This window comes from Rhodnius prolixus, unplaced genomic scaffold, assembly GCF_049639745.1.
Source record: "Rhodnius prolixus isolate KJV_2025 unplaced genomic scaffold, Rpr scaffold_7, whole genome shotgun sequence".
In the NCBI taxonomy this organism is placed as follows: domain Eukaryota; kingdom Metazoa; phylum Arthropoda; class Insecta; order Hemiptera; family Reduviidae; genus Rhodnius; species Rhodnius prolixus.
Genome location: NW_027411582.1, coordinates 15,835,145 through 15,858,734, shown reverse-complemented (window position 1 = coordinate 15,858,734; position 23,590 = coordinate 15,835,145). Strand labels below are relative to the sequence as shown.

The window sequence follows — 23,590 nt, the reverse complement described above, 5'->3', positions numbered from 1 at the left end:
GGGCAAATCCTCGTTTATAACTGTAATTTTTTTGTAGCAACCCCAAATCTTACAGATTTCGTGAAATTACCATTACTTAATTGTTTCTTTGAGAAAAATGAAACAGAAGTATACGAGGGTCGTTTGAAAAGTCAGTGCAAAGTCAGAGAGATAGCACCACTGGCGCGTATCGAGGTTATGTTTGGTTAGTAGCATCTCTTGGAAGAACACACACCAAGTTGCAGCCAGATCGGTCTATTTCTTTGTGTTTGGCATTCGTTTGAATCGAGGAAGTCGAGTGATTTTCAAAAAATGGACGAAAAAGAATTTCGTGTGTTGATTAAACACTACTTTATGAAAGGCAAAACGCCTCAGGAGACTAAAAAGAAGCTTGATAAACATTATGGTGACTCTGCACCTTCGTTTAGAACAGTTTATAAGTGGTTTCAAAATTTTCGGAGTAGCCATATGGGCACAAGTGACGCTGAACGTTCTGGACGCCCTGTTGAGGTTACTACTCCAGAAATCATTGATAAAATCCATGATATGGTGATAGATGACAGAAGAGTGAAGGTGCGTGAGATTGCTAGTGCTGTGGGCATCTCGAATGAACGGGTACATAATATTTTGCATCAACATTTGGACATGACAAAGCTATCCGCAAGATGGGTGCCGCGATTGCTCACGCTTGACCAAAAAACGAAATCGTGTGAAGTGTTGCAAGGACGGTTTGCAGCTGTTCCAGAAGAATCCGCAGGACTTTAAGCGTCGTTTCGTAACTGTGGATGAAACATGGATACATCACTACACTCCTGAGACCAAAGAACAATCTAAACAATGGGTTACCAAGGGGGAATCTGCGCCAATAAAGGCGAAGACCGTTCCTTCGGCCGGAAAGATTATGGCGACTGTCTTTTGGGATTCGCAAGGAATAATCCTCATCGACTATCTGGAAAAGGGTAAAACTATTACAGGTGCATATTATTCATCGTTATTGGACCGTTTGAAAACTGAGCTGCAAGAAAAACGCCCACGATTGGCCCACAAAAAAGTCCTTTTCCATCACGACAACGCACCAGCTCAAACCTCAGCAGTTGTGGTCGCAAAATTAATGGAAATAGGGTTCCAACTCGTTTCACATCCCCCCTACTCTCCAGACTTGGCTTCCTCGGACTACTATTTGTTCCCCAATATGAAGAAATGGCTGGCGGGAAATTTATTCAAACGAGGAGGTGATTGCAGAAACGAATGGCTATTTTTCATTGTTTTTGGGTGTTAAATCTGAATCTGAAGAAACCCCAATGTGGAGGTTACAAAAAAGGGATTTTCTGGTACTGTTTGAAGTTATAGTAGCTGCTAGAATAATGAAGGTAAACAGCTATGTTGTTATTCATTAATAGTATGCAATTTATTCATAAATAATAATGCAACATAAATATGAAGGTACAGTTTCTCTAATTGAAGAACTTCGAGAAAGATTCAGAAAAAAAAAGGAGTACTTAAGCTACAAACCGAGACTAAAACAACTGGAATTAACTAAGGTTAACCAAAAAAACTGTTTTCGAGCTTAAAATTCTCAAATTGGGACTATATTAATGATTACGAGATAAACTCTTAATTAGTTCACAGAATCCTAGACAATATTTGCCCCGTAATTAAGGACGCATTATATTAAAAGATATATTACGTCAATTTTATTGCAAAAAGCATAACACATTGTATATCCAAAACGCTTATCGTTTTGTTGCAGTAACAATGCAAAGAAGAGATAAGATTAAATTAAAAATGTTCAAGTGCCATCGTGAACATTAAAGTCAATATAAGTGGTATCTACCTTAAACGTCATTGTAGCTTATTTTCTAATAATAATAATAATTTTTGTAAAGTAATTAAAATTTTACCGTAAAGATTGGTTTTTTTATATAATTTATTAATAACTGATTATTAAAGGCGCCATCTTTTTTTTTTTAGAATACAAAAATTTTAAAGCTGAGCTCGCTTCTTTTTATATTAGAATTCACTAATAACATTTTCCGAATAAATTAAATACTAAACAACAGAAGTAAATAAAAGTCCACGCAATTTATTTGATTTACTTCTTTACATTTTATTTATTTAATTTACTTTATTTTTTTGAAGCAGAGGTGGAACTTCCTGCAAATATGGAAAGATCCAGGCCGATGCAGAAGATAGACTGATGCGTAGATAGACGGATACGATAGATAAATAATCTTTATTATAAGTATGTACAATAAATAGTGTCGCTGAACAATACATTATAACCTTCGTAACAATAATATGGGTAAAGCTTAAGATGTGAAGGATACAGAAAAAGGATGGAAAAAACTTGCAGCTAGAGTAAAGAGGTAGAGAAGGATGTGTTTTAGTCTTTTGTGTCCTGTAGGGAATGGAAGGATCTGTAGGAGGCTATATCGCGACATAGTGGATTAGGATGACAGTCTAGAGTTGGAAAGGAGTTTCAGCAGACTGATTTTGGATATACGAGTGTACTGGGGGGGATAATGGATGCAGTCTCGAGGAGTGGGCCGAAGAGAGACTGTCGCAAGTCTCACGAGAAATTTGTTCTGCGTTGTTCTGGAGTTTTCCTTGATGGCAGGAACTAGAAGTTAGGCAGGAGTAGAGTAACATCTATGAACACTTTGTAGGACACAGTTTATTTTTCGAACCCCCGTTGAGAGTAAAGGAAATAGCTGTCAAGTTTGCCTGAGTTCACTTTGTCCTGTACGTGTGTAGTTACTGTCTATAACAAGAGAACACTGTCCGGTTACTGGCAGCTCTCGCAAAAAAAAAAAGGCTTCGGTAGCTCATAGTATTGTTGTCGCGCTTTAAATTAAAATAATACAGAAATAAATTTCAAAAAAAAAAAAATGGCTGCCGTTTTAAAGAAAATTTGATATTATAAAATAACTGTTGTCGATTTAGAGATAATTTTTTAAAAACAATTAATGAAAAATAAAACCAAAATTTAACCAAAATAATAAAAATCCAGAAAAACTGCGCCATCAGACACTTCCCTGATGGGACTAATTGATTGTAGCCAATTAAAACCATTTTGTTTTTCTTATCTATCCAGGTAAAAACGTTGCAAAGAAAAATAAGCTAATTATGTACGAGGTTGTTGTTTGCATTTGCAATCATTGTTTAACTTTCACTTCAAACTGCCACCAACTTTATGACATTGTGTTATCTAAAAACATTTGGAAAAAGGAAAAGTATTATCGTTTGTTGATAAGGATGCCTGTGTTATTATTATTTTTTTTAATAAAATAAATATGCAAAGTCTAAAACTTTTGAAATGGAAAAAGACAGTGTCACCAACATTTGATGTTTAGAATGTAAACAATTGTAATTGTGAACAAGCATAAGCCCTGAAGATGACCTAGTTCTTTTGGTCAACAGCTTGGCCAAAAAATATTAACAAATATAACTTAAATTGGCAATAATCATTCTTACTTTTAAATTTTTAAAATTCCCCATAATTGCAATATTTCCGTTTAGCCAAAAAAAAGAAGTACGAGGTGTGGCTATTAAATAACGAGACTATTGCTGTAAAACATTTTATTTTAAATTTATACATATTTAGTTTATTATCACCTTCAATATACACCCCTCCTCTATCTCTACAACGCTCGAAACAGTGCTGGAAGTCTTTTTCTGTGAGCTCCTGCATGACGCGTGCCGCTTTTTCTTTCACAGCTTCAACGGACTGAAATCGTGTTCCTTTTAATGCAGATTTGACTTTGGGGCATCAGATAAAAGTCACATGGAGCCTGGTCAGGCGAATAAGGCGGATGGCCTTATACGAGGGGGTACCCAAAAATAACCGGAATTGCGTTGCCGCGCATGGAGCTTATGTAGTACGCATTTCTGCCGCTAGACGTGTATAGCGCAATTCCTTGCCAGTTCAGTCCTGCCTGTGTTGTCTGCCTGGCTTGTTCTGTTCATCTGCAGTGATTGTTTTTACCAGCGCTGTTTTGTTCTTTTTTCGTTTTGTATGATGGCAAGTTTAAGTGAACAACGTGCAGCTCTGAAATTTTGTTTTCTACTCGGCAAAAATGCTGCTGAAAGTGTTTTAATGTTGAAAACAGCTTACAAAGATGACGATATGGGAAAAACTCAAGTATACGAGTGGTTTACTCGGTTTAAAAATGGCGACATGTCGATTGATGACAAACCTCGTTCTGGACGTCCATCAACTGCCCGAATCGACGAAAATGTTGAAAAAATTCGAGAGCTGGTGTTCACAGACCGTCGACAGACAATTGATCAACTGTCAGAGAGTAGTGGGTTATCTTGGAGCTCGGTTCAGCGAATTTTAACGGAAGATTTGGGGATGAAAAGGGTTGCTGCCAAGTTTGTTCCTCGAGTTCTGACTGACAATCAAAAAGAACATCGAGTTGAAACATGTCGTGCTTTGAAACAACAGCTTGAAACTGATCCAGACTTTCTGTCAAAGGTCATTACTGGTGATGAGTCATGGTGCTATGGTTATAACCCAGAAACAAAGCAACAGTCGAGCCAATGGAAGACGTCATCTTCACCCCGACCAAAAAAAAATGTCGTCAAGTCAAGTCAAACATCAAAACAATGCTGATTTGCTTTTTTGATGCCAAAGGCGTAGTCCATTCAGAGTTTGTCCCCCCAGGTCAGACCGTCAATCAAACCTTGTATTTGGAAGTTTTGAAAATATTGCGCAATAGTGTTCGCCAAAAAAGACCCGATTTGTGGCAAACAGGAGACTGGTTCTTCCACCACGAAAATGCACCTGCACACACAGCCATCTCTGTTACACAGTTTTTGGCTAAAAATGGCATGGTTCCGCTGCCCCACGCACCTTACTCGCCTGACCTGGCTCCGTGCGACTTTTTCTTATTTCCACGCATGAAAAAGGGCATGAAAGGTCACTGATTTGACAACATTGAAGAGGTCAAGAAAAAAACGAAGAAGGAGCTGTCAGCCATTTCTAAAGATGACTACCAAAAATGTTTCGAACAGTGGAAGCACCGGTGGGACAAATGTATTAGTTGTAATGGAGAGTATTTTGAAGGGGATAAGGTTGTTCTGTAAAAAATTTGTAAATAAATAGCTTTTAAAAAATAATTCCGGTTTTTTTTGGGTAATCCCTCGTAAACTGGGTTGTTGTACTTGGCTAGAAAATGTTCTTGATAGACAATGCATTGTGAGCCGGCGCGCGTTGTCTTGATGGAAAACCCGTGACTTGTTCTTCCACAAATCGGGTCCGTTTTTTCCTTACTCTTTCACGGAGTTGAGCAAGCACCTAACGGTAGTAATGTTTGATTAATTATAATCGATATTTTCATCCGTTTTGGACGTGGAAGGGCGACCCGGGCGGACATCATCTCCGACGCCTTCTCGGCCATCTTGGAAACGCATGAACCACTCAAAAACTTACGTACGTGATTAACATTCATCGCCATAAACTTCTTTTAATAAAAGATAAGTTTCAGTAGCGGTTTTACCGTTTCATGTGAAATTTCACGACAATTCGTTGCTCTACTACATGTGCAGTATCATGTTTTCGGGCAAAACGAAACTAACACCTCTTACACAAACGACGGTTCCGGTCAGACAGATTTCTCTACAAACACGTGAGACGCTGCAATCGAAAGAGAAGGCTTTACGCTGCACAGCTGTCGGTCGTCAGTATTTGGCGCTTGCATAGTTCTTCTGTAGCAGCAACAGTCTCGTTATTTAATAGCCACACCTCGTAAAAACTAAATATCAGTTTATTTGCAGCGATATATTAATCTCCCAAACGATTAAAATTTCAGTTCTACCGGTTTTTCAACGGTTAATCCCATCATAGATTAGATAATATGGTTTAAAATAGAAGATGCTTCTGAATAAGACGAGAAAATTTATGAATGACTGTATTTGGATAGAATGACTAAACGATGCCGTAACACGTACGTAGTACAAATACAAATTGTATTTTTATACGTAATTCTATTTAAAAGAGAATTACGTGTAATACGTAGAATTCAATTTAGTTGGCAATCTATTATAACCTTCGCTATTGATAACCATAAATTCTAGCTTAGATAAATAGGAAAATAAAAACAATGATGTAATCAATGACGCCATGATCTTTGTTTTCGTTTAGAAGACCTTTTTTGTTCTTTTTGAAATTGCTGACTGCTTAGTGCAGAGGTCATCAACTACCCTAGAGTCCTCTGGAACGTTGACAGAGGTTCCGCTAGTGACTATTTGCTGAACCAAAACGCACGTAAAATGGAAATCATCTATACAATCGTCTAGTTAAGATGTTTGGCATTAAGATTAAATAAAGATTCAAGAATAATTTTGGGAATTTGAGTAGAAAAAAGCTTAGATCAACTATTTTATCTGCTACTTAAACATGACGTTCCTTCAAGAAAGACCATGAACTCGAAGGGTACCTAAAAGTATAGAAAGGTTAAAGACCCCTGGTTTAGTTGATTAATGTAACCTACGGTTATTATGAGCAACGTCTATAGTTGACTCATAAACCATAATATTCAATTCATATTTTATGTTCATTTTAAGAATATATAACGGTAACCAACTGTAGCCGAGAGGCTCGAGATGAGACCCACAGAGCTAAGATTTATTGTTGGTTTAGTGGGTTTCGGATTACCCTGGTCTAGGCCTCGAGATTTTATTTAATGGTTAATATGAGAAATTTTGTAGTAAAGTATGTTTGCTAGTCGCTTCCGACCTCGACAACCCTGGGGGAAAAAAAAGGCAAAAGCCTGAATGAAGATGGAGGCAAAGTAGCCAGAAACGTTTTATATTAAATAAATTAACAGAATTTGGAAACTTACAATTTAATTAACCACATAATTTATTTCAAAATTCTGGTTACAACCGAGACATTAATGGCCACCTCAATTTGGCTAGGCTACAAAGCACTACCGGTAACTGAACTAGTCCTTAATTCCTATCCTTTTAATAAAGGAGATCCTTTTTTTAAAAAAAGGAAACATTGAAAACAGGTAGGACAATAAATAGATCTCCTTCATATTATCGAATTTGGGAAGCCTCCAATCGTTTGGCTATCCTAAAAGAAGTCCTTAGATGGCCAAGAAAGATGGTAGTAGAGAATAAGTCCTAGAAGAACATATAATGAAGGAAATACAGAAGCCAATAACAACAAAAACGATAAAAGAGATTAGAACAACCGAGAAACGTGCAAAAAAGAAAAAGAATTTTTGAAACAACTAAAAGAACCTAGTTTCACTAAAAAAGAAGCAAGAAAAAGTGTTTCAAATCAATTACAGAAACAATCAAGCATTGTGCATGCATCATAAATATCCTCATAGGACTCGCATCGTTGCATTAAACTCATCAATCTACAATGCAAATCATCAATTAAGGAACAAAGAACAAAATTAATTGATGTCCCATTTAATGAATTTACAACAGATGGTTGATCAATTTCACTTTTTCAATGAAAAGTAAAGATTTGCTTCATCAATAATTGAAAAAACAAATCAATCAATTTTTCCGTGTAATCATTTTTATAAATAAAAATCCATTGGGTCGTAAATAGCCAATCACATAAAGTGAAATTTGTATTTTTTCCTCCCCTCTCCAATCTATTAAAAGAATGTAGCGTGGGATTTCACAAACTCCATTAGCTTCTAGATTTCGTTTCGTTTTTTATATCTTCATTCATTTCTATGAAATATACGATTATAGGTTATCAATTCTCTTTTATTTTAATGTTCGCTTTCGAATTTTTAACAATTAATTTTATCACCTTCATTTTTGGTTAAGGTTACACCAATGTTTTCTAGCTTCACAGGACTTCATGAAGAAGTCGTGATGGATGTTCACGTGATATATATGGCGCTATTAACCATTATAGGGGATGCGCCGGAAAAAAAAATAATTAAAATGGACATTTAATGACCTACCGAGATTACTCTATCTTCTCCTCTGAACATGACCCAGTAATCTGCCACAGAAATATGCAGACTCACCTTACGAGGTTTAGAGAAATGGTTTTGTAGGTGGAGAATATAAATAGGTGGAAGTAATTGTTGGTATATTACTTTCACTTTTCAAAAAAAAATAAACACTGCCTCCTTTATATTACAACCAAACTTCCCATTGATGTCTTTCGTTATCTTGGGTTTTAAGCGACCGGAAATGAACTATTGCGACAAACAGATCGCGATTAGCACTAGAGAACAAACAGTGTCTTGTACAAAAGTTTACTTTACCCAATACGGAACTACGAGCTATGGGGAGGTTCTGGCAAGTGGTCCCCAACTCCTAGATTAGATTAGATTAGACTAGGGCGGCCTCAAGGCCTACGCCACTGCGACCCCTTTGGGTTCTATTGTGGCTCCCCTAACTTTAAAGCTCACCCTCCAGACCTGTCCTTTTAATCGAGACTCTTAATGCTGGAGAGTGACTCTTGGGTAAAGCTCACAGGCCTTGGTTTTTCCTCCCCGAGAAGTAACATCCTTAGCCACACGAGCCCCTCACACTGACACAACACGTGCAGAGTGCCGTTTCCTCCTCTTCCTGACAGAACCTACAGAGGCTATCATCTGCCAGGCCCATGCGATGCAAGTGTTTTCTGAGCCTGCAGTGGCCCAGTTAATAGGCCTACAATCATCCTGATGGCCCCACGGCCTTGACGGATTAATTCTGCAGTCCGCCCTCGGCGAATAGCCTTTAATAAACTCCTTCGCCTGTCTCTGCCCAGTGGTGGCAAGCCACCACTCCTGAGACCTACTCTGCACCCATAAGTTAATGGTCCCAGTCTTAACACACTTCGGAACCCCAAAACAGGGCTCCGGGCCAGCGAAGTATCCCGCAGAGCTCCCCAACTCCTAAGATTTCAAAAACCTTGCATTAAAAAGTCTTCCGCACAATTGCCCAATGCCTCCTTTTTCGATGTAACCAAACTTAACCATTTTTGATGATCTCTTTTTCTGAAAACCTGTCTGTAAAAGGAGGTAAGTCACTCAACTGTACGGAGCCAATAGCATTTTTAAAAAATCCAAAGATAGCAAGAGTTTCAGAAGAGTACGAAATTCAAAATTTCGAACTAATGAGTATGACTGGTTAATTTGTATACAGAGGAATGAAATTTTAAAAGATTTACAAAAAATCCAAAATAAATTATGGCATTAAATTAAAAAGTATTTCTTTAAATTGGGTCAACTTTAAATTTTAGAAATCCATTGTCACATAACTTAAAACATGTATTCAATAAAAATGATTTATAATGTCCAGCCAAGAATCCGAATTAACCATGTGGGAATCACTTTCAAACTAAATATAAAATAAAAAAGTGAAACTTTCAATCCCTATAGGCCGTCTGAAGTAAGGACGGACTAACTATAGTCGCAGACCTTTTCACTATAATAATTGTAAGACTAGAAGTAATTTATCTAAATAATCACATAGTAGACGCCTTTTATGAATGAATCATAGAGAAAATAGTCGTATTCGTTTCTAGTACAAGTTAAAAAGAGCGTTTTTCAATCTTTCGAAGTTTCGAGATTAGATGGGAACTTTAGACATCACAGATTGACTCCCAGTAATTTTGATAAAAATTAAATGCAGTAAATTTTACTTAAATTGATGTACAAATTTTTAAAAGTAAAATTTTTAAGCATTTTCAACATCTTTTGTCCATGAAAACTTTGTTCATAGACGAAGTTAAAGCGCTTAAAAATACCCCAATAACAGTTAAGAGAAATCACTTTTATTCAATCAAACAAAAAATTGGGGCAAAAATTAGAATCAAAATATAACGCAACCTTTTTCGATAGTTTTCTAATTGACTGAAATTATGAGTGAGGAGTATGAATGAAATGTTCGGTACTATCTTAAATTTGTGCAACTATATCACTTGCTTATCCACTTAGCGTGAGATTTTTAGATTAATAGATTAACAAGTGATAAAAGGAGTCTTAAAAAGAAGAATTAATCGAGTAAATTTCCGAAAGAATTAAAGATGGAAGACCCAACGCTGCAGAATAATGCGACACTTAAATGGATATCTAGCCCAGCCATTTAAGATCGTGGTATCAAAACGAATTCTTATAAATAGATGAACCCCATATATGAATGAACTCTGTGTAGAGAGCGAAAACAGAAGATATTGCAATAATAAGTGAAATTTATCAAAGATTTAACTAAAAATAATCCCACCATGTTACATCCTTCGTCCAATTGTATTATTAATGAAAGCGCCATTTCATTCTGCGCTAAGCTAGACAACTAATATATTTGTAACCATATTTCAGCATTACCAAGGCTATTTCTGGCTTGATGTTTAATGATTTACATTGCAAAAATTTACTAAGTTGATACTTAACTTTCAATTTTAGTAAGTAAGTAACTGTGCACCAGTAAAACTTTTGAAACATCTTTTTACTAAAGTATTGTTTATATTTTTTCTTGGAGACTGAATTTCGATTCATTAATTTAAAGAGAAGTAAGATTATTGCCAATTTCAATTTGCCAATTTTTTGCCAAGCTTTCGACGTAGAATTTAAAGGCCATTTTTATGGCTTACATTTATTAATAATTTGTAATTTGTTTTACATTGTTAATATCCTAAGGTTGGTATGCCTTCTTTTGCCCTAACTTTTTTAGGTACTTCCGTTTAGTAACGTAACTTTTGTTTCCCTCGATTGGATCTGTTGTAAAAAGAACATTTCCACAATTTTATTTACTTGACAAATTTTCTGCCATACTGAAATTTACAAAACTTGGGGCTAGTTTTAGTAGAAATGCAGAGCATTTAACCGCAATACCTCTCATTAATATAGGCCCTCAAGTCCATTCATTTCTTAATGTACGAGGTCTGTAAATTAAGTAATTAGACAGATTTTTTAAAAAAAATTTATTCAAAAAGAATTACAATTCTATATTGTCACCTTCAAAATAACTTCCTTCTGAAGCCACACAGCGCTGGAGACGTTTCTTCCACTCCTCATAGCAGTGCTCGAACTCCGATACTGGAATAGCCTTTAGCTGGTCGGTTACAGCCGTTTGAATATTTTCGACTGTCCAAAAATGAGTACCCTTGAGGTGATTTTTCAGATTTCGGGAAGAGAAAAAAAGTCACAAGGACTCTCAAGTCAGGCGAATAAGGAGACTGAGGAGCCACAGGAATGTTGTTACTGGCCAAAAAACTCGTGGTTTATTGAAATTGCTATGTGACAAGGAGCATTATCGTGATGCAACACCCACTTGTTCTTGATGTTTGGTCTCACACGAATGACCCTTTTTCAGAAGTTTTTCAAGAACCTCTCGGTAAAAGTGTTGATTGGCCGTTTGATCTTGAGGTAGAAACTCTTTTTTTTGGACGATTCCTTGGATATCGAAAAAACAAATCAGCATGCACATGATCTCCGACTTCGCCATCCTTGCTTTTTTGGGGCCTTGGAGAGGTTGAAGTGTGCCACTCCATGCTCTGGCGCTTGGTTTCTGGGTCGTACTCAAACACCCAAGACTTTTCACCAGTAATGTGACACTTGTGACTTTTTTTTTCTCTTCCCAAAGTCTGAAAAATCACCTCAAGGGAACTCATTTTGGGGACAGTCGAAAACATTCAAACGGCTGTAACCGACCAGCTGAAGGCTATTCCAGTATCGGAGTTCGAGCATTGCTATGAGGAGTGGAAGAAACGTCTCCAGCGCTGTGTGGCTTCAGGAGGAAGTTATTTTGAAGGTGACAATATAGAATTGTAATTCTTTTTGAATAAATTTTTTTTAAAAAATCAGTCTCATTACTTAAAATTTACAGACCTCGTACCATTTAAATATGCGAACGCACTTACCTAAATTTTATGCAGTTTCTGTATCACTCTTATGGTTTTTAAGAAAAAGCAATAGGCACCTCTCAACTGCAACTTACCTGGAAATCAAAGAAAAAAACATATTTATTCATTTTTATAATTCGTTTATTTTTTATATAAATATCTACAATTATGTCTATTGTTTTACTTTATTTCGTTAAATATAAATATAGAGCAATCCAAAAAATGTATAACATACACGATGAACTTTGTGAATGAGAAAAACACATATTTTTTCAAGTATTCAAATTCAAATTAAAACAAAACCTAAATTAGAAATAATATTTGTCATCTTCTCACTAATTTATCTCATGTTCTAGATGATTTCAGAGGATCAGGAAACAACGTTTGCTAGCATTAATTTTTATTTTAAGTGATTACAGTTTTGGTTTTTTAACAATCACAAACAGGTGGCTAACAGTGATTTCAAGAAAAAGACGTATCTTTAAATGAAATTACCATTATCTCCTTCCTATAATACAACAAGAACTGCTGAATGACGTTTTAGTGAACAAACAATCGCTATACGGTAAAAACCAGTTTTAATGAATCAACAGCAGAAATAAAATGGCATCCACTACTTTTTCGGTCAATATTACGTAAATAAATAATAATAAAAGTATTATCATAAGAATATAATGAAACTAGTAAATACTAACATGAAGTTACGATTCTAGCAAGTACCTAACACAATGTTTAACGGTTTGCAAATATACCAGTATGATGCCTACAATGCGGGTTTTATCGCAATAACAGCGGTAGCTCTGCTACGTTGGTCATTCAAAAAAAAAGAAGAAGTGCATTAAAATAAAATGCAAGGTTTTTAACATTTTTGCTTAACTTACACAATAAATGGAGGCACAATAGAAAAGGACAAGAAAAAACATCGTTTAGATAAATTTTGTTTAGAATGCAAATTTATAATTTCTTATCATAAAATAGGAAAATGAATTTAATACGTATATAATTCAAATTTGACTTCCCGTTATTGTAAGCAATTTAAAAGAACAGGTAAGGATGCAATTTAGCCTAAAGTATGCAATAAGTCACTACGTAGTGTACAGAAACGAATAAAATCTTTGTATTCAAGTTATACATATTTCTTTTTTACGACATTGAATTACATCGTGAGAGTCGGTCACAGCCCAAGTTGTCAGTGCCATTATCGCGGCCTGCGAATCGATAAAAAAGACTACATTCTTAATCGCCATATTAACAATACGTTTTAGGGCTAAAAGGACCGCTCTGACCTCCCCATCGAAATTAGAGGCCACCCTTCCTACTGGTTCCGCCACACTGAAAGCAGAGCTATAAACCCCTGCACCTGCACTACCACTAGCGTTTACAGCTGACCCATATGCAGCCAAAGGCACACCTCTGCTGGGTGAGATACGTCAAAGGCACCTCGCCAAAGGATTGCTGCATCTCATCAAAGATGTGAATAAAGGAGAAACTCCAGCATACGAATTAAAAGCCCTAGCCATAGAAACCATCCATAATAGATACCCGGACAGCCTTTGGCTGCATGTGTATATGGATACCAGCTGTAAACGCTAGTGGTAGTGCAGGTGCAGGGGTTTATAGCTCTGCTTTCAGTGTGGCGGAACCAGTAGGAAGAGTGGCCTCTAATTTCGATGGGGAGATCAGAGCGGTCCTTTTAGCCCTAAAACGTATTGTTAATATGGCAATTAAGAATGTAGTCTTTTTTATCGATTCGCAGGCCGCGATAATGGCACTGACTACTTGGGCTGTGACCGACTCTCACGATGTAATTCAATGTCGTAAAATAATTAACGACCTCATCGAGGAAAATGTGAGGGTAATATTACAATGGATCCCTAGCCACTGCGGCCTCAGCGGAATGAAGAAGCTGACAGACTCGCCAAGCTGTCAGCAAATATGACACAGCCTGAAGGGTCCATTCCTTTTGAGACCACAAAACGAATCTGCCGGACAAAAGCTAAAAAGAGAACGGCGGAGCTGCACACCACACAAGCAGAGGGCAAACGATGGGCTATCTTGAGGGACAACGTGCTGCCAAAGAACCTGTTTCGGTCACTGGACAAGATTAACTGCAGGCACACTTATTTAAGATCGGGGTAGTTAACAACCCGAACTGTGTGCTTTGCGGGAACGGGCACATGACAGGAGACCATCTTTTTGAGTGCGAAGCCCTGTCCCATTTTAATCAAAATTACTTAATTTAGGTTATGATTGAAAAATATTCTTAATTAAAACATATTTTCATTTTGTAAAGGCACTTTGAGCCACCTTCAAGCTTTCGCGCTTAATGGGATTTTCTAGGTCTGATATTTGGTTACAGGGTTTGAACGAAGAGAAAGATGTGTGGGATGGAGATAGATTCAAGGAAATGGTGAACGTTTTCCAGGCACTTGGTAAAGGCACTTGAGATCATTGGACTTAGGACTTAATATTGCCTTGAAAGAGTGTGGACGGGATATTTGATGCTTATAAGATTGATTGGAAGTACTTCTAGGAGCACCAGGATGTACTCTGGGATAGAGATACAGTAGAGTTGAAACTTTGTACTTGGATTTGAAAGAAATCTGGAATTTGAGAGGCAGTGAGGAGGGATGATTCTACCCTAAAAGGTTAATCAAAGAAAGGGAAAGTTTTTGGTAGCAAATGACGCTCTCAAAAGGAAGTTACAAAAGGTCCCCCCGGGGAGGAAATTGTAGGAAATGGTTCATTGCCATCCAAATCAGGGTCACCAGTACCTTTTAAAGAGATAGACTACAAGGAATCAAGGATTTTCAAAGGAAAAGAGACTGGTGGACAGCACTTAGGGCTATTTTTTGGAGGCGGAATTCAGAATATGATTGCACTTAAGATTTCTGAACAGCCAACCAAAGTAACCAACTGCCAGAGACCCGGTAGTGCACCGAAAAACACTATGAGGTCCAATGGTTTCAAATGTTAATACGTCTACAAATGATCATAATAAGGGAAGTTACTAAAGCAAAACAAAATTATTCTGTAGACAACCCAAACATTAGTTTTTTTTGCCTTTTTTTTGGGCATTGGCTTCCGCCATACAGCCAGCATCGTCTAGGTGCTTATCACTAGAATATCACTCACTCTCCATTCTTACTTATAAATACATTCGCTTCACACATTCATCCCTCTACTATATACAACTATTTACATAAACCTTACAACTAATGGATGGATCGGTACTCTATATTCCTGCCATCCTTATAGCTTAACCGAAATTAGAATCACCGTAATCCTTCTCTAATCATTTTCTTACATTCATTCTAATCGGCTATAACTTTTAAATACATTCATATTTCTTTGCTAGCTCTGCTACAGATTTAAGCACATAGATGTTGGTGGAGAATATTATGTCTTCGTAGCCTCTAAATACCTGTATATGTCGTCAAACATTCGTTTCCTTTCTACCACATAACGTGGACATATCATTATTACATGTCCTGAAATCCTCCACCTCATTACAATCTACGCAAAGAGGAGAGAGAGGTCCTTTTGTTGATCCTGTGAAGATATTATCCGCACACCGCGTGGTTCGCTCTTAGCCTGCTTATTGTCGTAACAACCCATTTATTAGTGACATTTCCCTTATAAACCATGGTTGTCTAGGTAACTGATCTACACGTAGTAATATAGAATCTCCCTTTATTACCATTACTTGTAACCTGTCTGCCATTTTTGTAGTGCTGCTTTTGCAATTATACACTTGATATCGGTGTGTGGTAATTTATAATTAGCCATTTCCCCCACTATTGATAGCAAACATTAGTTGGTTTCTAGATAAACCCAAAAAAGGAAATCACAGATACAACTATCTATTCAACAGTTCATTAACCATTCCTTCAGCGATTTCTGGTATCTCACAATTTAGACAAATCCACAGAGGCAAATTCAAGCACATATAAAGCAAATACAGAAAATGGCTACCATGATGTGCACAATAATCAGTGTTTTTTAGCTATCTATCAGAAATGCGCATGTCCCATAATTGGAACTACCAGACTGTTTTTTTATTGGCTGTAAGACTTAAAACGTTTTTTGGGGAGAGAATACGATAATTTCTGAGAAAGAGTATATGTTTCTACCCCTTCAACTAGCACAAAATTTAGTAATTCAAAACAATCAAAATGAAACTTTAGCTTAAAAGATAATTATTACATGCCAAAATACGCACCAGAAGCGAGCGTTTCTTTCACATTCCTTTGAACTTTTTTAGTTAAACCGGATTACCGCCAGTAAGTGTCACCTCCAACTATCACCAAGAAGACAGGTGTGAACCGTTATTACTTGAAGGCACCTGTGCAAAGGTGGGTCTCCGTCAGTCGTTCACTACTATCTTATTGTGTCCAATATTGACCCAATTTCGTTTTATTACATAAATTACAAGTTGCTACTGGCCACTTCCCGTCTAAATGTATGCTAAGACGTAATTAATTAATTTATTTTTGTTTTTAATTAATTTTTGACAAACAGACTCCTTATATTATTACAGAAAATCGACGCCATGATAGATTATCCATTTTTTGTCACTCAAAGATCCTAACTAGAAATAATTTTAAACAGTCTCAAAGTCTCCATTGTCAGACCTTACTTAATCGCCAGTGGCCCCGAGGCTTCCTTCAGATCATCGTCAACAACGATATTCCTGTAAAACAGTTCTCAACCTTCTTTTTTTTGTCGCGGCACACTTTAAACAATTTCAAAATTTGGCGGTACACTAACAGTAACAGAAGTTTAAAAGTATTTTACTTATTCCATAATACACTGTGTAAAATAGTTGTATGTTTATTTTCAAATAGGTATAAAATAAAATACGGAGGGGCACTACTTATATTTTGAGCCTTGGCAACACTGAGTGTTGTCAGGTGCTATCTGACGTTTCCACTTGAAAGTTTGACATTTTTGACTATAACCTTCTTCAGAACGTTTTGTTATTTGAGCGCGATATGTGTTGTTTACAGTCACTTGAAAATTGTGTCTCAGAGAAAAAATGGGAATTAACTCGTGAAAATGTAAAGTGCAATGATTTATTACGACTTTCGACGTGGATTATCAAGACAGGAGTGCATCGATTAACTTACTTCCACTTTTGGCGATAAAGCCCCATCCTTTGCCACTGTGAAACGCTGGTTGAACGAATTCAATCGTAGTCGTCGTTAGCACACCGACGAAAGTCCTCCAAAATCAGTTGTTGTGCCAGAAAACATTGATGCTATGCAAAAACTAATAATGCAAGAGCGTCATGTAGACATACTGTGAGATTGAGGAAACCTTAGGCATTAGTTCCACCAGCATATATAAATTATTGCATGATCATTTAGCCGTGAAAAAGGTTTGTTCTCGTTGAATCCCACATAATCTGACAAAATCTCAAAAAGATGCTCGTGTCGATTTGGTGCAAACAAATGCTTAAGAAATTACAATGGCGGTGCTTCAAAAGACGTGTATAAGATTGTAACAGGTGACAAATCATGGATATATGCGTATGAGCCGGATATTAAACAGCAGTCGATTGTATGGTTGCTCCAAGATAAATCAAATAAAGGGATTAATTACAAGTTAATAATAAGAATACTTTTAATTAGAAATTTGAGCTTGATGTTTTTTGATAATTACAGTTTATATTTGGTCTTATAAATGATAATGATACTCTCATATCGTCTTCTACATTTAATATATAATTTTTATTGTAAGCATTTCTAAAATTTGGGCGGCACACTTCAAAACTTTCGCGGAACACAATGTGGTTGAGAATCGCTGCTGTAGAGTGTGCAATCATCGTTCGGTTAGTTACTCTCCTCCTGCTCTTTTCACGTAGTATTTACATCTTCAACACTCATATTTACTTGTTGTGCGTATTTGAATAAAGGTGGTTAATTACTAAAAATAAATAAACTATTCTAATTTTTTTGATAACTTTATACCAAACAGGTAATTTTCGATTTTGAGTCCCAAAAAAGTGTTTTTTCCCCCAAAAAAACAGTAAATCACAGTAAGTTCAAATTAGATATTTCGTTAAGTTGCCATCACAGTGTGGCCATAATAAGATTTTAATTAGATTAACCCGAAGTACCACTAAAACTAAGTAAATTTGTTGGTTTGGAAAATTAAGACACGATTTAAGAGTAGGTAATAAACAATGAGTAAAAGGGATGAGAGATTAGCTATGCGTTTAGCGTATTGGATTCCCACGCGGGGGACCCGGGTTCGAATCCAGCTGCTGGCCCTTAAAATTTTTTCCTTACTAGAAGCTTCTTACAGATCACTGTCCGGTAATGGGGCAGTGTTGTCTGTAATGAGAGAACATTGTCCTGAGACCGGCAGTGCACTGAAAAAAGCACCGGGCGCTAATAACCTCAGATGTTGACACGCCTTAATTAAATCATTAAAAAATAATAATAAATAAATATACTGAAATAAGTTTGTGTTATGAATGTTAAGTAACTGTTTAAAACATTAGAAGTAACCATGGAATCCCCAAAGAGTGGAATAGCTAACTTAGTATGGTTTCTATAAAGTGTGCCAAGCGCGGTTTAGCAAAAAACTGCAGTCAGTGGTGTGCGTTGTGGTTAAAGTAGTGGAGAATATCTCAATCTTCTTTTTCTTTCTATTTTTTATGTTAAAACACATCGCGGTCTGTGTCTCGAGGTAACTAGGCCATCCGGGCAGTCAGATCAGCCGGAGTACAGTCCAACTGGGCTGAAAGGTCACCTAAAACAACTTCTACGCACACTTAGTCTTACTACTGGAAACTGTCGCTGGATTCCAATATCTTTCATTACATCAATCTTATTTCCCATTTTTATCTATACACTATCCGACATATACACAATTAAAAAAATTTTATACAGAAATTAATCCATCATATTGTAGATTAAAACAACATTTTAAAAAGTATATACATTTATTTTGTATCCTTTTATTTTAAGTCAGAGAAGAATATATGATAGAAGAGGTTATGAGGTCAGTTTGCTCGCCAAACCATGGGAACGCATTTTACTCAATGTAAAAATAGCAAAAGAAATTCATTTTGCTTTATTGTTGTTAAAACGGATGTTCTATCTCCTTGCTCTTTAATCAGCGCGTCTTTATATGCATTCATTCATTATACTTCTACTCATAAATTGGTGCAATTAAAATTTTCTGCATTATTGATATACATATTTTTTTGCTTTTAATCACTTCCTGGTTGTATTTTTTTAAATTTAATATTTTTCCCTTATAGGGAACTAGGTTAAAGTACGTATTATCCTTTCCCATCCAAGAAACTTAATTTTTTACTTAAGCCCTGTCTGAAAAAAGATATACGCAGTGTGCGGAATTAAAATCAGACAATGACGTGTATACACGTCGAACACAGGGTAAAACAACCAAAGGTTTACAACATCGTAATGTAGTTGTTCAGTCGAACTCATCTTTTCGCGGCGCCCCTCCTTTTAAATTTTCGCGCCATGCTTTTCCCGCGTTTTTTTTGGTTCCCGCCAAACTTCTGTAGCCTCGCATCTTGTAACCTTCATTGTGTTTTCACTTCTCTTCTTTTCAGGCTACAGTGCATCTCGTCATCGGCAAGAAGAAGGAGCAACAACCGCCTTCCTGTATCCTTTACATCACACTTCTCTTCAGCATCAGCTTTTCTCCATCTACATCTGCAGGGTTATCTCGGTGTCTTTTGTTTGCCCTCTTTATGGCCCTGGCCCTTCAGGCCTTGACCCCACTTGGTGTCCAACCTTGTCGAGGTGGTGGGGCTTACGCACTAAGGGCACTAGAGATTAACCCTCTCTAAAACTATCGCGTTTTCCGCTTCTGGGTGTAGGCGTCTTCGCGCGCCTACAGTAGTCACTGCAAGCGACTTTTTTCTGCAATCTCTGGGGGCCTTGAGATTACAGAGTATTCTGTGCTCTTTCAAAATATTGCACCGATTCACGTTATGCATTGCTCCTAGTTAACTAGGGATGCAAGAGCTTTTACAAGGAAGAAAAGAGCTTTGAATTCTGTGCAAAATGAAATCATGTTCGTACTGAGTCTCTATCTAAGGTAAAAACGGGCATTGCACAATGGTTGAGAACTTCTATTTGTGTGCGTAATTCCCCCAATCTCTAATGCGGAGACCAAACATGTACCAACCACTTATCATTTGACTGGCTCCCACAACTCCCCTCCGTATAAAATACTTGGCAGTTCTATTGGTAAGCTATAGGAAACATCCCATCAAATAATATTCTTATTGTATTTTATTAAAATTTCGAATTTTTATAGTTTATGGCAATTTTATATTTTTCACAACGAGTGAACACGTCAAACACTCTTAACAGGTTAAAGCTTGTTATACTTATAAAGTTTACTTTAAGGATTCAATTTAGCTAAGAATCGGTTCAGAACAAAAAAAACAACTCCGTCTTTTTATCTAACGTTTTGGGAAATTTATTGCCTCCTTTAGGGGTCTGGATATTACAAATAAAACAATTTGTTGAAATTTTGAACCACAGGACTACAAATACAATATATTAATACATCTTATTTTAAAACTACAAGTGAAATAATTTTAATAGGTAATGCTATAATTTTGTTATTTAGAAATAAAAATATCTAATTTTAATAGGTAATGCTATAATTTTGTTATTTAGAAATAAAAATATCTAATTTTAATAGGTAATGCTATAATTTTGTTATTTAGAAATAAAAATATCTAATTTTAATAGGTAATGCTATAATTTTGTTATTTAGAAATAAAAATATCTAATTTTAATAGGTAATGCTATAATTTTGTTATTTAGAAATAAAAATATCTAATTTTAATAGGTAATGCTATAATTTTGTTATTTAGAAATAAAAATATCTAATTTTAATAGGTAATGCTATAATTTTGTTATTTAGAAATAAAAATATCTAACATCTTTTACGAAATTATTGCAGTGTTTTTTCAATATACTATGAGGTTTGTATTTGTATATCTATTTTTGTAAATAATTATTTATTTTCGTTTATAAAGGCAGTGGCCTCAAACATCTCTTGATTTCTGTATTTGTATAGATTTATTCCTAAATTTCAAATTTAAGATAATGATAATACAAATTTTTCAAACAAAACAAACGTTTTCTATTTGAGAATTTAAGAGATAATTTAAGAGATAAATAATTGTAACGAGAAAAAGCGATTTGATTTTCCTACCGAGGAAGGAAAAAATACTGATAATTTTCCAAATTTATGAGAGCCGAAGGCCACTTTGCTCCATATATTCAAGGGTAAAAATTTATCCCACCAAAGAAATATTTAGCTCAAACAAAGACACAAAGAAAATCTCAAAAAGAGAATTAATATTGAATTATAAGTCAGCCTATATTTGGACATGATTGAAGAAAACACATCTCATTCGACAATGACATTGACATTTCGTTAAATTGCTAGTTTTATTTCAATTTTTTTTTTATAGTTTATAGTTATTATTATGAACCTTGATATGTGCGCATGCGCTAAACTACTTTCTAAACTATAATAGTTATTTAAAACTTTACTGTTGCTACTCACACGATTTGCTTTTTATCTGATAAAATTCATAATTGACAAATTTTCTACTAAAATTAAACACATTTGCCGTACGAATTTAGTTACATAAATAATTGTTTTACACAGGGAAGGGATTAGCTATGAGGTTAGCATACTGGACTCCCACGCGGAGGTCCCGGGTTCGAATCCAGCAGCTCACCCTTAGATTTTCTCTTCCTAGGAGCTTCTTACAACTCACTGTCCGGTGATGGACAGTGTTGTCTGTAACGAGAGAACACTGTCCGGAGGCCGGCAGTGCACTGGAAAAAGCTCCGGGCGCCAATAACCTTAGATGTTGACGCGCCTTAAATTAAAAAAAAAAAAAAAAAAAAAAAATTGTTTTACAACCTAACATTACCAATACATTAGCGCCAAGGCACATACACTGGGCTTGATTTCTAAAATGGCGGCCATCCAGTGATGACAGCCGTTTATAGGCTCTTATGACGTTAGGGAGTGCTACTGAGTTTTTGGATAGCCCAGATGTCCAGGCATTCAGATGGTCGTGTGGCCAGCGGCCTTCTTTTAATCACCAAAACTGCCGAAAACCCTGAATTCAGGAAACCTTCACATTAACCAGATTTTTACACGCGAATACTCTAGCTAAAAAAATCTTTCTCCTAGAACTCTACCAGACAATCCGACAAGAAGAAGACTAAAAATACAATGGCCAAAGTGTTCTTCACTTTAGTGAAGAGAGAGACCTAATAAAGTTCAGTGTTTTTTGGAGAGTTACCACTGGCTAACTGTGGCTTGATTTCTTGAACGGCGTCCAATCCATTGATGACAGCCGTTTTATTACGCTCTTATGGTGATAGAGAGTGCTTACTGAGTCTTTGGATAGCCCAGATGTCCAGGCATTCAGTCGGTCGTGTGGCCAGCGGAGTCCCCTTAAAAGAAGGGTTTTCGAGAAGATTTTGAGGTTGAGAAGGATTGGACAGTTTGGAATCAAATGTTAGGTAACAAGAGTTTGGACTTTAGGTGGAAACGAAGGGAATTTTTAAGCCGGTACAGGGGATGATGAAATAAAACGATTATTCTTTGTGTCAAACTGAAAACGGAAATCTCAAAATACTTTATAACACGAGGAATGTTATCGTCACAATAAAACAACAACTTCTTTCGCCATTTTCTTTTGTTATATAATTTTTTAAAAAAATTATAATTTTCCTTCTTATAACCTCATTTATAAGATAAATTTCAATGGTACTGTAAATAAATAACAAATTGAAAATACAATTAAAAAAAAAAAATCGAATATTTTGCAATCTTAAGCAAACATTATTTCCCGGTGTAATTAATTTAAGCTATTATTAGAAAAATGTATTATTATTTTTCGATAGCTCACTATTAGCAGAGTTGATAACATATTTCTAAAAGAGAATTCAATTTTTCTTAATTAATAAATCATAATTTTTTTGATTAGTACTTAACGAGAATTGGCAGCGATAAATTGGGCAGTGTGAAGGTTGTGATAACTGAAATTTTGTTTACACAATAAAAGAAATCAACGTCTTAAACTTTTCAAAATAAACTTTTTTTACTTTTTTTAATCAAGAGAAAATTCAATCAACATCATTCTCAGTTTTACAGGGAAATTTTGTTAAATTGAAGGAAAATTGGAATAAAAAAATAATTAAACAATTTTTAGAAAATGGCGACAAAACAAATCTGTAAATTTTCTTTATTTAATTCCTGTCGAAACTGGTTAATTCAGTAGAATTTCGTCTTTAAGAAGGAAAAAAAAAATGGATGGAATTGAACTTTGGGGTTCAACCAAACGCACAAATCTCCGAAGAATTCAATCTCAAAAAATCTAAAATACTTAGATCCATAGTGAGCGCAACTTTTTTAACGTCACTCATCAAAACTTAACCTTCTTTTAATCACCAAAATCACCGAAAACCCTGGATTCAGGATACCTTCACATTAACCAGCAATCATACGCGAATCATATAGCTCAAAAATCTTTCTCCTAGAATTTTATCAGATAATTAGGCAACAATACGATGGGCAAAGTGATCTTCACTTTAGTGAAGAGGGACTAAATATGTTCAGTGTTTTGGAGTGTTACCACTGTGTTAACTTCTCCATTCGTTTACTTCTACTGTTCATTGTAACTTCAACTTATTGCTAGTGCACAACATATGTATTTCTATTTTAGAATATTGGAATAACTAACATGTGGTTTGTGTTTAAAGAACA

General features: G+C 35.8%; 1 protein-coding gene across 3 annotated transcripts in view; it reads right to left on the bottom strand.

Annotated features, from left to right (window-relative positions):
• Window positions 1–23,590, bottom strand: part of LOC141447075 (uncharacterized) — a 170,510-nt gene that overhangs the window by 97,288 nt on the left and 49,632 nt on the right. The window contains exon 1 of one of the 3 annotated variants that reach the window (XM_074114258.1): window positions 11,813–11,884. The exons of the other annotated variants lie outside the window; for them this stretch is intronic. The gene's annotated coding sequence lies outside the window, so the exon portion shown is untranslated. Of the gene's footprint in view, window positions 1–11,812; window positions 11,885–23,590 lie in introns of those variants that run through there. 3 annotated transcript variants of the gene reach the window in all.